The 12,014-nt window shown below is 49.2% G+C and overlaps 1 protein-coding gene across 1 annotated transcript in view; it reads right to left on the bottom strand.

Annotated features, from left to right (window-relative positions):
• FAM110B (family with sequence similarity 110 member B) overlaps positions 1-11,269 on the bottom strand; it is a 129,148-nt gene extending 117,879 nt beyond the window's left edge. The window contains exon 1 of the mRNA XM_060035402.1: positions 10,970-11,269. The gene's annotated coding sequence lies outside the window, so the exon portion shown is untranslated. The remainder of the gene's footprint in view (positions 1-10,969) is intronic.
• Between the last annotated feature and the right edge of the window lie 745 nt (positions 11,270-12,014).

The raw sequence follows: 12,014 nt of genomic DNA, 5'->3' as shown, positions 1-12,014 counted from the left end.
AGGCGCCCAGGGAAGGGGCTGGAGGGGCCCTGGGGCCAAGTCAGGGAAGCCTGGACGGTGGGTTAACAAGACTTTGTCCTGGGCACCTGGGCGGGGCCTGGAGCAGCTGAGCAACATGACAGACCGCCGATGCGGCTAATTCCCGAGAAAGTGCAATAGAGGCAGGAAAGGGAAGAAGGCAGAGGCGGGGGTATCAGCCAGAAAAGAAGAGAGGATGGAGGCCTGGGGGTCGGTCTCAGTTGACCGAGGGTCACGGAAGGTACGCCAGGAACGCAGAGCTGGGCCGGGCAGGGGAGACATTTCAGAATCAGATGGAGGGGAAAACCCAGAGAGGATGTCAAAGGGGACGAGGGTCCTCCTTTCAGGATGGGGTGACAGTGAGCCACTAAGCATCAGCTGGCAGAGCACAGGCTGAAGGACATCGACCTGCCTTCTGCCATCAGCCTGGAGGCTTCTCCCACTCACAGGGTGGCAGCGTCAGTTCAGATGCAGGGGCGGGTGGAGAAGTCACCCCTTCCCAACGGCAAGCTTTCCACGGCTCCTACACCGTCGCTTCATTACACCACAAAGCATGTAACATCTACGAGCACAGATGAAAGTTGTCTTGCTTGCTACTAAGTTTGCTCTTTTAGGTTTGAGGAATTCACGCTCTTAATGGTAGAAGGAAGTTTCTTACAGGAGCTTTGCTGCTACTTCTCAAGATGCAAGAAAAAAATACTTTCTGAATAATGTTCTCTCGGTATTACTTTTTGTTCAAAGTGGGGATAGAGGGGCCAAAAAGTAACGGTAAAAAGAAAAAGGGATGAAGCTTTATTTTTCTCCTAGAATAAAAAGAAGAATCTTCGCTTCACTGCTGCTGCCGTCCCCACGTGAGTGTGCAACACTGTGGATCACGTGACCCCACTCACAAGGAACCCTGACAATTTCAACAGGAGCAACAGGACATTTCAGAGGATGGACGCGTTTGGAAGCACCCTGAGGTCACGTCAATGCTCCATGACAGGCAGGGTCTTGGGGTCAGAACTGAAGAAATGAAGGTCTAAGAGATGGCTGAGATGAGGATGAAGTTCTGAGGGAGGTGGCCCATAGGCCCGGAGCCACGCAGAGCTTCAAGACGAGTGAGGATGCGACGTCCACGCGACCCGGTGGCAGCACGGTCCCTGGCCAACGGCAGGCACTCAAGCATGTATGTGCTGAAATGGAAGTGGTACCAGTGACTAGGGACACCACTAGTCCCTGCATCAGCTGACCCAAATCTGAACACTGCTTTCGGAAAACAGCTCAGTGAAGCATGGCGTCCGTGGCCTAATGGTGAAACGTGGTAGGTGAGAAGATTTTAGCTCTACGTACCTTGGCCTCAGCCAGTTTTATCTAAGGAGATCGGGATACTAGATAAAGCTCTCCTCTGGGGTCTAGTACAGACCTGAAAGTCAGCCTTCTGGAACCTGCCAAGGTCACCCACCACTGTCAAGGTCACCAGGCCCTGTACCAAACCGCTGCCTGTGGTTGCTTCTCGTCTCAAACCAACTCATAATCCAAACACGGCCAGATAAGGAACCTCAGGAAAGCCCAGACCATTCTAAACAAGTCAACCTAAAAGTGACCTCCGGGAGAAATTAAAGTTTTAGCTATAGGCAACTGATCAGTTACTTACCTCTTAAAGCTCAATGTCACTGAAGAAAAGAAGCATAAATGCACCAACTATTTCAACTAGAAGACGGCAGAGCCATCTCGCAAGTACCAAGAATATAGGTAAAGTGATGGAACGCACTAAACACTGTATAAGGGTCTGACGTGATCACGATATCGCTATCATTATCATTGATTACACAGGCTAAGGCAGGGAAAAATCAGAGGTGTGAATAATCCTATAGAAAACCAATACTGCACTCAATTCCTTCCTATATTCACTAGGTTATGCAATAATAAATAGTATCTACCATCAAATCTGAAAACTACCTTCTGTTGAAACCAGAGAAATGTATGTTTTCAAGTTTCTTCTTTCCATTTTTTTTTAATTGGAGCACAGCTGCTTTACAGTGGTGTGTTAGTTTCTGCTGTACAACGAAGTGAATCAGCTCTGCGTGTACATACGTCCCCTCCCATCTCGGGCCTCCTTCCCCCCCAGCCTCCCACCCCCATCCTACCAATCGAGCTCATCACAGAGCACCAAGTTTTGAGACATTTCCCTAACAGGTTGAAATCTTAAGACCAAATAAGAGTGAGGGGAACTCTCTTAACAAAAGGCACCTATCTTTCATTCAAAAAAAGAAAAAGGGAGGCAGTTCCCCGGCGGCCGAGTGGTTAGGATTCCAGGCTTTCACTGCTGTGGCCTGGGTTCAGTCCCTGGCTGGGGAACTGAGATCTCGCAAGCCGCGGCCCAAAACAAACAAACTGGAAATCAGACATAATTATACAAGGAAACTGCTTTAAACTTGAACGTAAATTGTGTCGGGGATCCACCATAAGGTGGAGACTTAGGCCTCCGTGCTCATGGCTGTGAAGGTCATCTCCATGGGTGTGGGCTACACCAGGACCACACAGAGTAGGGAGAAGAAGGGGTGTCAGTGACACGACCGTGTTTTCCTCATGCAGGCGACACTCATGCGGAGAAATACACCCAGTGCCTCCATCCCTGATGAACTCACTGTCTCACTAAAGGAACCAGGAACCAAGAACACATCACAAAATAGAGCGATCAACTGAACGAGTGCAGGAAGTGCTGGCCGGCAAGGCACAGGTGCAACGTTGCCGGTCCTTCTGGGAGAGCCTTCACGGAGGCGGGTCCATGGCCTTAGCCCTCCGGGGGGCAGTTCGTTTAAACAGGCTTGGGAAACAGTAGTTCTACAAAATGTTTTCACAACAGCTCATCTAGTTCCTGAAATGCTTTGATTATACTGCCCATGTGTCAGGGTCAATTTTACGCCATCAACTGGACTGGGACTCGAGGTGCCCAGGTATTTGGTGAAACGTGGCTCTGGGTGTGTCTGTAAGGACGTTTCTGGATGCGATTGACATTCAGACTAGTGCACTGAGTAAAGCAGGTGGCCCTCCCCGGTGTGGGCGGCCTTGTCTCATCCGAGGAGGACCTGAACCCAACAAGAGGTGGGAGAGGGAGAGGGAGATCTCTCCGCCCGGCTGAGCTGAGACCCGGGTCTCCACCCGCCCTCACACCGGAGCTGAGCCCTCGTCTCCCTGGGGTCTCCCGCCTGCAGACGACAGATCCTGGGGCTTCTCCGCCTCCAAAACCACACGCGCCTATCAACTCCTTACAATAAACTTCCTTGAGATCAAGACTGAGATCCTACTGGTTCTGCTTCTCTGGCGTACCCTGACTGACACCAGGTATATGTGAGTAATAAGTACTACCTGGTAACATGAAAAATCCAAATTCAAATGAAGATCCTTAGGTATTTCTGACACAAAACGTGTAAGGATGTTTGATAACGTCTTGGCGCGCTGAATTAAAAGGCTTTGGGACGCAGTCTCTTTGTCATTAACTGAACTCACCTAAACACTTTTGGGGAAAGATCCAAGGAAAGGACAGAGCTTTTCAACAGCTGAGTGCTTCGTGCTGAAATCACTCTGGAAAAAGCATGTGGAAATAGCAATGAGCGGCTAAGAACCAAAGCGGTTCGGTCCCGTGCCAGTGGATTCTGAAAGGAAAAATACCTGTGGGAGAAACCCGATAAGCCGATCAGGCCACGTGAGCTGGAACCCTTCAATGCTGGAGCGAGGGCAGGGCGGCATCTAACTGGGGAATCGTGGCCCGTGGGAAGCTCACACTGAACACAGGGCTTAGAGCTGGAGAAGTGAAGTTCTCACATACATACACACACACACACACACACACACACACACACACACCCCAACTGTGTGACATGTGTGGGACTCCCATCACTTATATGGAAAGTTCTCTTAAAACCAAATTCCAGACTCTACAGATAAAGCCCAAATCTCCTCTAGCGCGACCTAACAGAATATTCCAACTTCCCACAGAACATAGATCTATATGACTCTATAATACGCTCCCCCTATAAGAACTGTAAATATAAATTCACTAACAAGGATTAAAAAAAAAAACTCCGTTAAATTAAATAACTAAGTTACTAGACAGCCAGTCTATCCCCTAAAATACGGTGGCCACGTTGACCAAAAACTGTCAGAAGGTTTGTAGTTACACACCCGAGTCCTGCTGTAAGTTAAAACAAAGCTCACAGAAGCTGTGAGGAGCACCCAGGACTTGTCAAATTCCAAACCAACACAATGATTTCTCTTCTTCCTTCATGGTCACTGAACAAGAACAAACTTTACTGGGAAGAAAAATATCTGATTCTTAAAAATCACAACATTCCAATCCGTGACCATTTGAATGAGCAATGGCCAGGGATAGATTAAAAGGATTTGAAAAATCCCCAACTCAAGTTAAGTGTACAGGGAAACTCCCAATTCACCTTGTTCTAACGATGCAGTCAAAACACAGAAGTGCTGTCAGGATTCCCTGGTACTTCCCAACACCACTGAGTTTCCCGTTTCCACCTGTCCGTTTCTGACCCCTAGTGGAAACGGTGCCCCCCCACCCCCGGTAGCCAGGGATCAGAAGATGATAGCTTGCATGTGTGCAAATAAACAGGCTCACACCTCTAGGATGGTGGAGTGTCTGCACAAGGATTTGAAAATACGTCTTTACATTTCATTCACTAAACTTCACCCAAAGACTACAGTCAACAAGCAAGTACTGGGAAAGATTAAAGCCTGGAGAAGAACATATAAATATTCTTATTTGTAAAATGGGTATGATTTCCTTTTGAAAAATACAAAAATATAGAATCAAAATCAGTGCACCAACAAACGTCATTATAATGGGACACAGTATCATTAGTGACAAGATATAACTTGGAAACAGGGGGGAATAACCCACGGTCCCGAGTGCTGACTACGCAGGTCCACCAGGTTGCCAGCTCTGGTCCTGATTTCAGTGCCCGCTTCCGGGGGCAGGGGGGAGGCAAGCATGGGCCCTTTCACAGCGGGTGCACTTCCCCACCATGTTTCCTCTTGTGGTTTATAGAAGGAGGTGGGTGCCTGAGCTGGCATCTCAGGTATTAGGCAAGGCCCCGCTGACATTTATGGAAGATGAAGCAGGTGACACCCTCTGAAGGGCCGGGGTAAAGCCATAAGCATGTCCCACTACCCCGATACCAGATACCAACTCTCCCTCTCCTCTGACCCCCATCCCCAAAATGCTCTCTCAAGGCCGGCCTGAAGCCTGCCCACTGGACCCCGGGTTTATACACCTGGGCTGGAAGGCCCATCATTTCAGCACAAAAAACAGAGTCAGAGAAGAACCCTGCCTGAGAACAGGCCTTTCTGCTGTGCCTTTGGCTCCCGTGGGAAGGACCCCACAGTCGGCAGTGTCACCTGCACAGTTGGTTGGTAACTAAGTCCCATCCCAGGCCCTGCGGATACAGCAGCTGACACGACAGTGACCCTCTCAACCAGGAGAAATGTACTAATAACAATGTGTAAACAAAGTATACAATTTCCCTTAGGAATGAGGGCTGTGAATAAAATAACATAGGACTGGGGGACACAGAGTGGCTGGAGGAGGGGCAACCTTAGCTTCAGCAGGCAGGGTGAGTCTCTGAAAAAGTGCCTTTCACCCTGTTACCCGTGTGATAAGAATATACAAGACGGATGGAGGGACGGATGACATCCACGAGACAGTAACACCCAACAGCAATCAAACTCCATGGAGCGCCCGGCACTTGGCAAGCATCATCCTCCTAAAACCTCACAACGATCCCATGAAGTAGTTCCTGCAGTTTTCCCCATTTTACAGATCAGGATACTGAGGTTCCACAAGCCTGGGTAACCTGTTCAACCTACACAGCCGATCTTTGCGCCCAGACAGGCTCAACTAGAAATGTTCCCCCTCCCAGCCCCTTGGGCACCGACTTACCTATTTGCTGGGACAGCTAAGTGTTTGGCCTGGAATCCCCTCGGCTCAAGCCCTCACCCTGCCCCGCCCCCAATGGAGTAAGAGAGATGAACAAAGCTAGAACTCCCAAGGGATCTACCACCCATTCTGAATGTGCTCATGGTGTCTGTGACTCCCCATGAACCTGACAAATCCAGGCTGTCCCAGTCTCCTTAATCTCTGACACCATCAGCCTTCAGTGCACCTGGAAGCAACGGCATCTGCAAATACCTTCTCATGTGGTTTGTAAGAATCAGTAAGACCACTTGCACAGGACGCAGGTTTCCACTGCAGCTTCCAATGCAGAGGTGGCCTACAAGGAAGGCCCTGCTGACCTGGTTCTTCTGCCACTGTTGCCTGTTCCTCACAGAGGCCACGGGGCCTTTGCACAGGCTGTCTGTCCTCTCTGCCCAGAGGCCTTCCAGAGGTTGCCCCTTTTTTTCACATATGTCTCAGCTCAAACATCCTCCATGAGGCCCTCCCAGACCACCCAGCCCAGACTAGAACACCACCCTCACTCTTGACTGCAATTATTACTGCTTCAAGTTAGCTTTTCATTTGCTTGTTTACTTTATCATCTATTTTGCCCCACTTGACACTAAGATGCCTTAGAGAGGCAGGGACCTTGTCTTTCCTGGGCACTGCTTATCCCCAGCACCTGGCACACAATCAATATATAAATATCTGTTTAACGTAACAATCATTGGAACTTCCCTGGTGGCGCAGTGGTTAAGAGTCTGCCTGCCAATGCAGGGGACACGGGTTCGAGCCCTGGTCCAGGAAGATCCCACATGCCGCGGAGCAACTAAGCCCGTGCGCCACAACTACTGAGCCTGAGCTCTAGAGCCCACGTGCCACAACTACTGAGGCCCACGGGCCTAGAGCCCGTGCTCTGCAACGGGAGAGGCCACCACAATGAGAGGCCCGTGCACCGCAACAAACGGCAGCCCCCGCTCGCCACAGCTAGAGAAAGCCTGCGCACAGCAGTGAAGACCCAACGCAGCCAAAAAATAAAGAAAAAATATATAACAATCATAAGAGAAGAAATTACTAAATTACATTATTTCACATAATTACTTCCTTTTCATCACAGTCCAGTCAAGGGGACAAAAAACTTGCTGTCAAAATGACCGTTTTGAAGGATACCAGTGATTCTTCCTGAAAAAGACAAAAAGATGCAACTAACTTCTAAAGGGGCCCTGAGGGGTAAAATGCTTTGCATTACAACATAACGACTCCAAAATTTCCCATATGCTTCCGAATTGTATTTTGAAAAGCTTTATCCGGAACTGGACAATTTCAAAACCCACTGAGCTCGCTCTGACGTATAAACTACAGCAGAGAATTCTTATCGTTCTTCTAGACACCTGTCTGCCAAATGACGTATTGTTTCCTTGGGCTGAGGATTCACCTCTGAACTTCTCCCTAAAGTGTTTACAATTTTAAAAATCCCATCTTTAGTGCCAGTTCCACTTTAGAATTGTTTAATCGTACTGGAAAAAGGAAGTAATTTGTTTCACCTACTAACATTTCCTTAAAATTTTTTTTTAAATTTTTTAATAAACAAGACTGATGACTTCAAATGCTGTGTTCTTACGTGATTCTCCTTGTGAGACTCAAACCACAAAAAGTTAAAAATGTGAAAATCACATGCAGGCCCTTCTCACAAGCAGGAGGGAACCAAACATGTCAGAATAGGAGTGAATATGCATGACTTAAGTTCATTAATGTTGTATTACAAAAGATCATCCAGAAACTAACCCCGGTTTAAAAACAGGATGAAAATGTATTCTGCAATACACTTCCTTGCCAGTAACTAATTACCTGCAATTAATTATTTGGACCATGACATCCATGAACAATGAAACACTAAATTTCTTAACTACTATTCTCCAAAATCTTCCATGCAAATCACCCCGTAACTTATCCTGACGAAGTTCAGAATCAATGTTACATTTAGCTTCTTCGATGAACATTTCTGGGCATAATTTGTGTTCTCCTCTGAAAAGTTCTCAAGCATTACTTTTGTGTGTTTCTATAATGCTTTCAATACCAAACAAGATCACCATTACAACATGAAATCAGCTTTGCTTCTTCTGAGCTCCGTGAGTCACCTGCCTCACCTGCAGCAAGGAGATAAGAGCAAGGACCCCACGCTGGAGGAGTTAAGGGAACGCACCGTCATCTGTCTGGGACTGGACCGGTCCCCACGCCGGCCGCAGAGATAACTCCCATCACAATCCACAAAGCCTTTGTTCCGAGCGCACCTCCTCTCCTTGGCGCTGTACTAAGTAGAATGAATATATGTTTTCGTGGATGAGTCATGGCTTTGCAGAGCTCCAGAGCCTTCAGCCTGAATTGCAATTCTCACTGCATCATACTGGGAGGCAGAATGGTGGTAAAAACCAGAATAAATGAGAATTCACCCTAGGAAGTTGTTGTCTTAAATAAAGTCAACAAGCAAGTAGGTTTCTTATCATTTGTCTCTCTCTCCTAGAAGTTAAATACCGAAGGAAAAAAAAAAAAGTCCAGGATTGTCGGAGATCCCCAACGCTCAGAACAGTCAATCTTACTCTATTATGGGAAAATAAGAGTAAAGGGTACAGTCGACTAAATAATATTTTGACAATGTTTTAATACCTGGAATACCCTGGTTTTCAGAGAGAAAAATCTGGCCAATATTCTTTAAAAGTTGAAAAGACAAAGGACAAACTTTTTTAAAAGTTTATTCCTAAGAAGACTGTTAGGATGTGTCAGTGCAGACAGAGTATATTTTGCGGAGAGGGCAAGCAATGAAATTGCTAAAGGAATCCCTGCAGCTTTCCCTGAGCACACGTCTGTCCCCCAGCATTATCCTCAGCACCATCTACTGCCCAACTGTCCGCACAGCAGCCCTGGCTCTGCAGGGCCCCCAAGAATTAACGCCAAGCCTCGGCTTAGCTAAATTAACTGTTTAGGAATGAAAAAGATGTCACTTCAAAGTTAAAAGCGGGGGCGACCTCAGAATGAAGGTAAACGCCTGACAATCTTTTCAAATACCTAGACAACAAACATAATCTTTTGGTTACTAACATACAACAATTAAGTAGTTTTAATTTTTCTTGGCTAGTTACGCTATAAACTCTGCTCTGCAGATTTTAAAGCACGGGTAAGATTTATATGCGCTGGTTGATGCGTGTGTATACAGTACATATATTTATCTTTTATTACCTTTTGACATGGTAGGAGTTACCTAACGGCTGTTGCTAGCAGCAACGCGGAATGGAAAGTATGATTTTCAACCTATAGAACGAGGGGATTCGGGGAGGGGTTCAGAGCCCAGGTTTCTCCTAATGTCTAGGCTTTTCCTTAGACAGGTAGGCCCTTCAGGATAATGAAGTCTCGCGAAACGTACCGGCATACGACCTGATGCAGGACTGTGTTCTCGTCCTCACAAACCTGCTATACTTCATACATAAGGATACACAGAACAGCTCGTCCGTCATAAGCAAAACAACAGCCCAACCTCAATTCTGATCTAAAATTCAACTGCAGACTTAAAATAGACCGTGATTTAAAAGATCTGGGACTTAAAAAACCAAAACAACCATTTTCCAAAGAGAAAAAACACATGACCCGGTGATACAAATGAAAACTAAAACCAGCTGGCACCTAGCACCGTGTTCCGGAGGGAGGGCACTGTTCTAAGCTCTTTACAGATTATCAGGCTGTCAAAATACCATCTACAGTAATACCATAAATTAAGTACCATAGGGTAAGGCAATGGAATGTTAACCCGAGGAAGAAGTCTGGCTTACCATTAACTCACCCTTATGTTAAAAAAACCACTATGCTTAATAAATAGCTCATTGGAACGACCAGGGGTGGTGATGTCACAAAACAAGTACAAGTTAATATAGGTATTTTCCATGGAATGACTCTAAGTTTAAATCGGGGGGAAAAGGCTAAATAAATATCTTCACGGCCAACAGGGGAAATGAAGGAAATGGAAGTCATTTACAGTCATTTACTATTTATGCTGCAAAAATGCTTAGTCCACTATCATATTCCCCTTCTCAGAATCACACCCCTGTGCAGTCCTCACCACGCCAGCCATGCAGTTGTTGTCACAGATGTGAGCCAGATTTTGCACAGGACGTGGCCGGGAGGAAAAGTGCAAAGTTAGCTTGCATCTCCTGCGGGAAATAAAGCCTGCTTATTTTTGTGGCTAAGTACATCTGAATACCAACTCGAAAGGGTTAAAAAGCCGGGCACCTGGTGTTTGCTTTCCGCTCTCCAGAGTGATTTAAGCTTACAGCGAAGTTCTCTCCGCTTCCCTGCCCGGCCTGCACCCTGCACGGAGGGAGAGCTGTCACCACCGTCTACACCCTGCCGCACGGGTTCTCACCACCAGCGGGGCCCCCCGGGCTGGGCAGCGGGCTCCGCGGCTTCCCCCAACCTGCAAGCGCTGGGCGGCCGAGTTCCGAGCTCCGCGGCGTGACGGGGCACGAGTGCGCCAGGGGTCACTTAATTCCATTTCAAATCTGTACGCTTTCAAATAAAGTCGAGACAACGGAGACCACGGATGGAGCTGGAGGGGGCCACCAAAAACAAACTTTCGTGGCCTCCGAATCTGCATTTCTTGCAGGAATTCCCAGCCCGCGACGGGGAGAGCCCGATGCTCCCAAAGCACCCAGCCCCCAAGACGAGAGGCCCTGCGAGGAGCCCTGGCCGAGGGGGTCCACTCGCCGCCCCCCGCCCCGCGCACCCTGCCCCCGCCCCGGCCTCCGCCCGGTCTCCCGCCGACCCTGGGCGCGCGGCGAGCTCGCGGCCCGGAACGCCGGCCGGCGTCGGTCCGGGCCATGCAGCCCCCAGGCCCGGCTGGACCGAGCCCCAGGCAGGGCCGGAGCGGCAGAGACGGACCCGGCGGCTCCGCGGCCGCGCGCGGCTTCCGCATTGTCCGCGATCGGGGCGCGGCGCGGTCCCCCGACCCGGCCCCCGGCCCAGCCTTACCTCGGCCGCGCTCCCCGGCCGCGAGCGGTGCGGCCCGAGCCGGGCTCCGGGCTCCGGGGGCTGCGGGGACAAGGAGTCGGGGCCCGCGAGGGACGGGGGCCGGGCCGCCGGGGCCGCGGGAGGGCGGAGCGTGGACGGGGCCGACCGAGGGGCCCTGGGGCGCGGGGCGGCTGAGGGCCCGGCTGGCGGCGGCGGCCGCGGCGGCTCGGTCTGCGCCGAGTGGGAGGGCTCGGGCAGCCTTCGCCAGGGCGCGAGGGAGGGAACTTGGAGCGAGTCGCCGCGGCCCCGAGCGCGTGGCTCCGCCGAGTGTGCACGCCCCCGAGCGCCCCGCCCCGGCCCCACCCCCTCCCCTCACTCCCGCCCCTAAACCCCCGCCCCGCCTCCAAACCCCCGCGCTCGACCCCCGCTCCCTGCCCGGTGGAGAACCGCCCGACCTCCACCGCCAGGAAACCCCAGACCCGGAGCCTGTTCTGTGAGCGTGATAACCCGCCAGTCAGCCCGTCCAGATCCCGGTGCCTGACAACATTCTCTGTTGACTAACTTTCATACATAAGACGGACCGCCTTAGTATTTGTAGACTAAACTTCTGAAGGCACTTTTAAGACTCCAAAAAAGATTTGAAGAAGACAGTAGAGAATATAGAAAAAAAAATCTCTGAGCACAAGGTACTGGCCCTAGAGAATGGGCCAGCTGATGTTTCAAAATCAAGTAAGCGTTTTGGGGTGCATCCTTATTCATCTCATATTGCATGGTTTGGTAATGCTTTTTCTTTAGATTTGCTTAATAACTTGATTGGGGTTTTGAGGGTTTTACTGTTTTAGGAAGATTAAACCCATTCCGGTTGAGTGTTTGCTACTCGGAATTCTAAAAGGCAAAAATCTATATTTATCAAAACGGTTGATTTTGAATGCGACACGAATTCACAACATGATTACGTCTCTAAAATATGTAGCAAATATGTATTTTGTATTTTTAGTACATTTGAAATACAGTTGCATTCATCCCATTTTCTCAGAAAGATCATCTATGTTTGAATTGTATGACT

Source organism: Delphinus delphis, chromosome 17, assembly GCF_949987515.2.
Source record: "Delphinus delphis chromosome 17, mDelDel1.2, whole genome shotgun sequence".
In the NCBI taxonomy this organism is placed as follows: domain Eukaryota; kingdom Metazoa; phylum Chordata; class Mammalia; order Artiodactyla; family Delphinidae; genus Delphinus; species Delphinus delphis.
The sequence above is the reverse complement of the archived record's forward strand: the minus strand, read 5'-3'. Positions and strand labels throughout refer to the sequence as shown.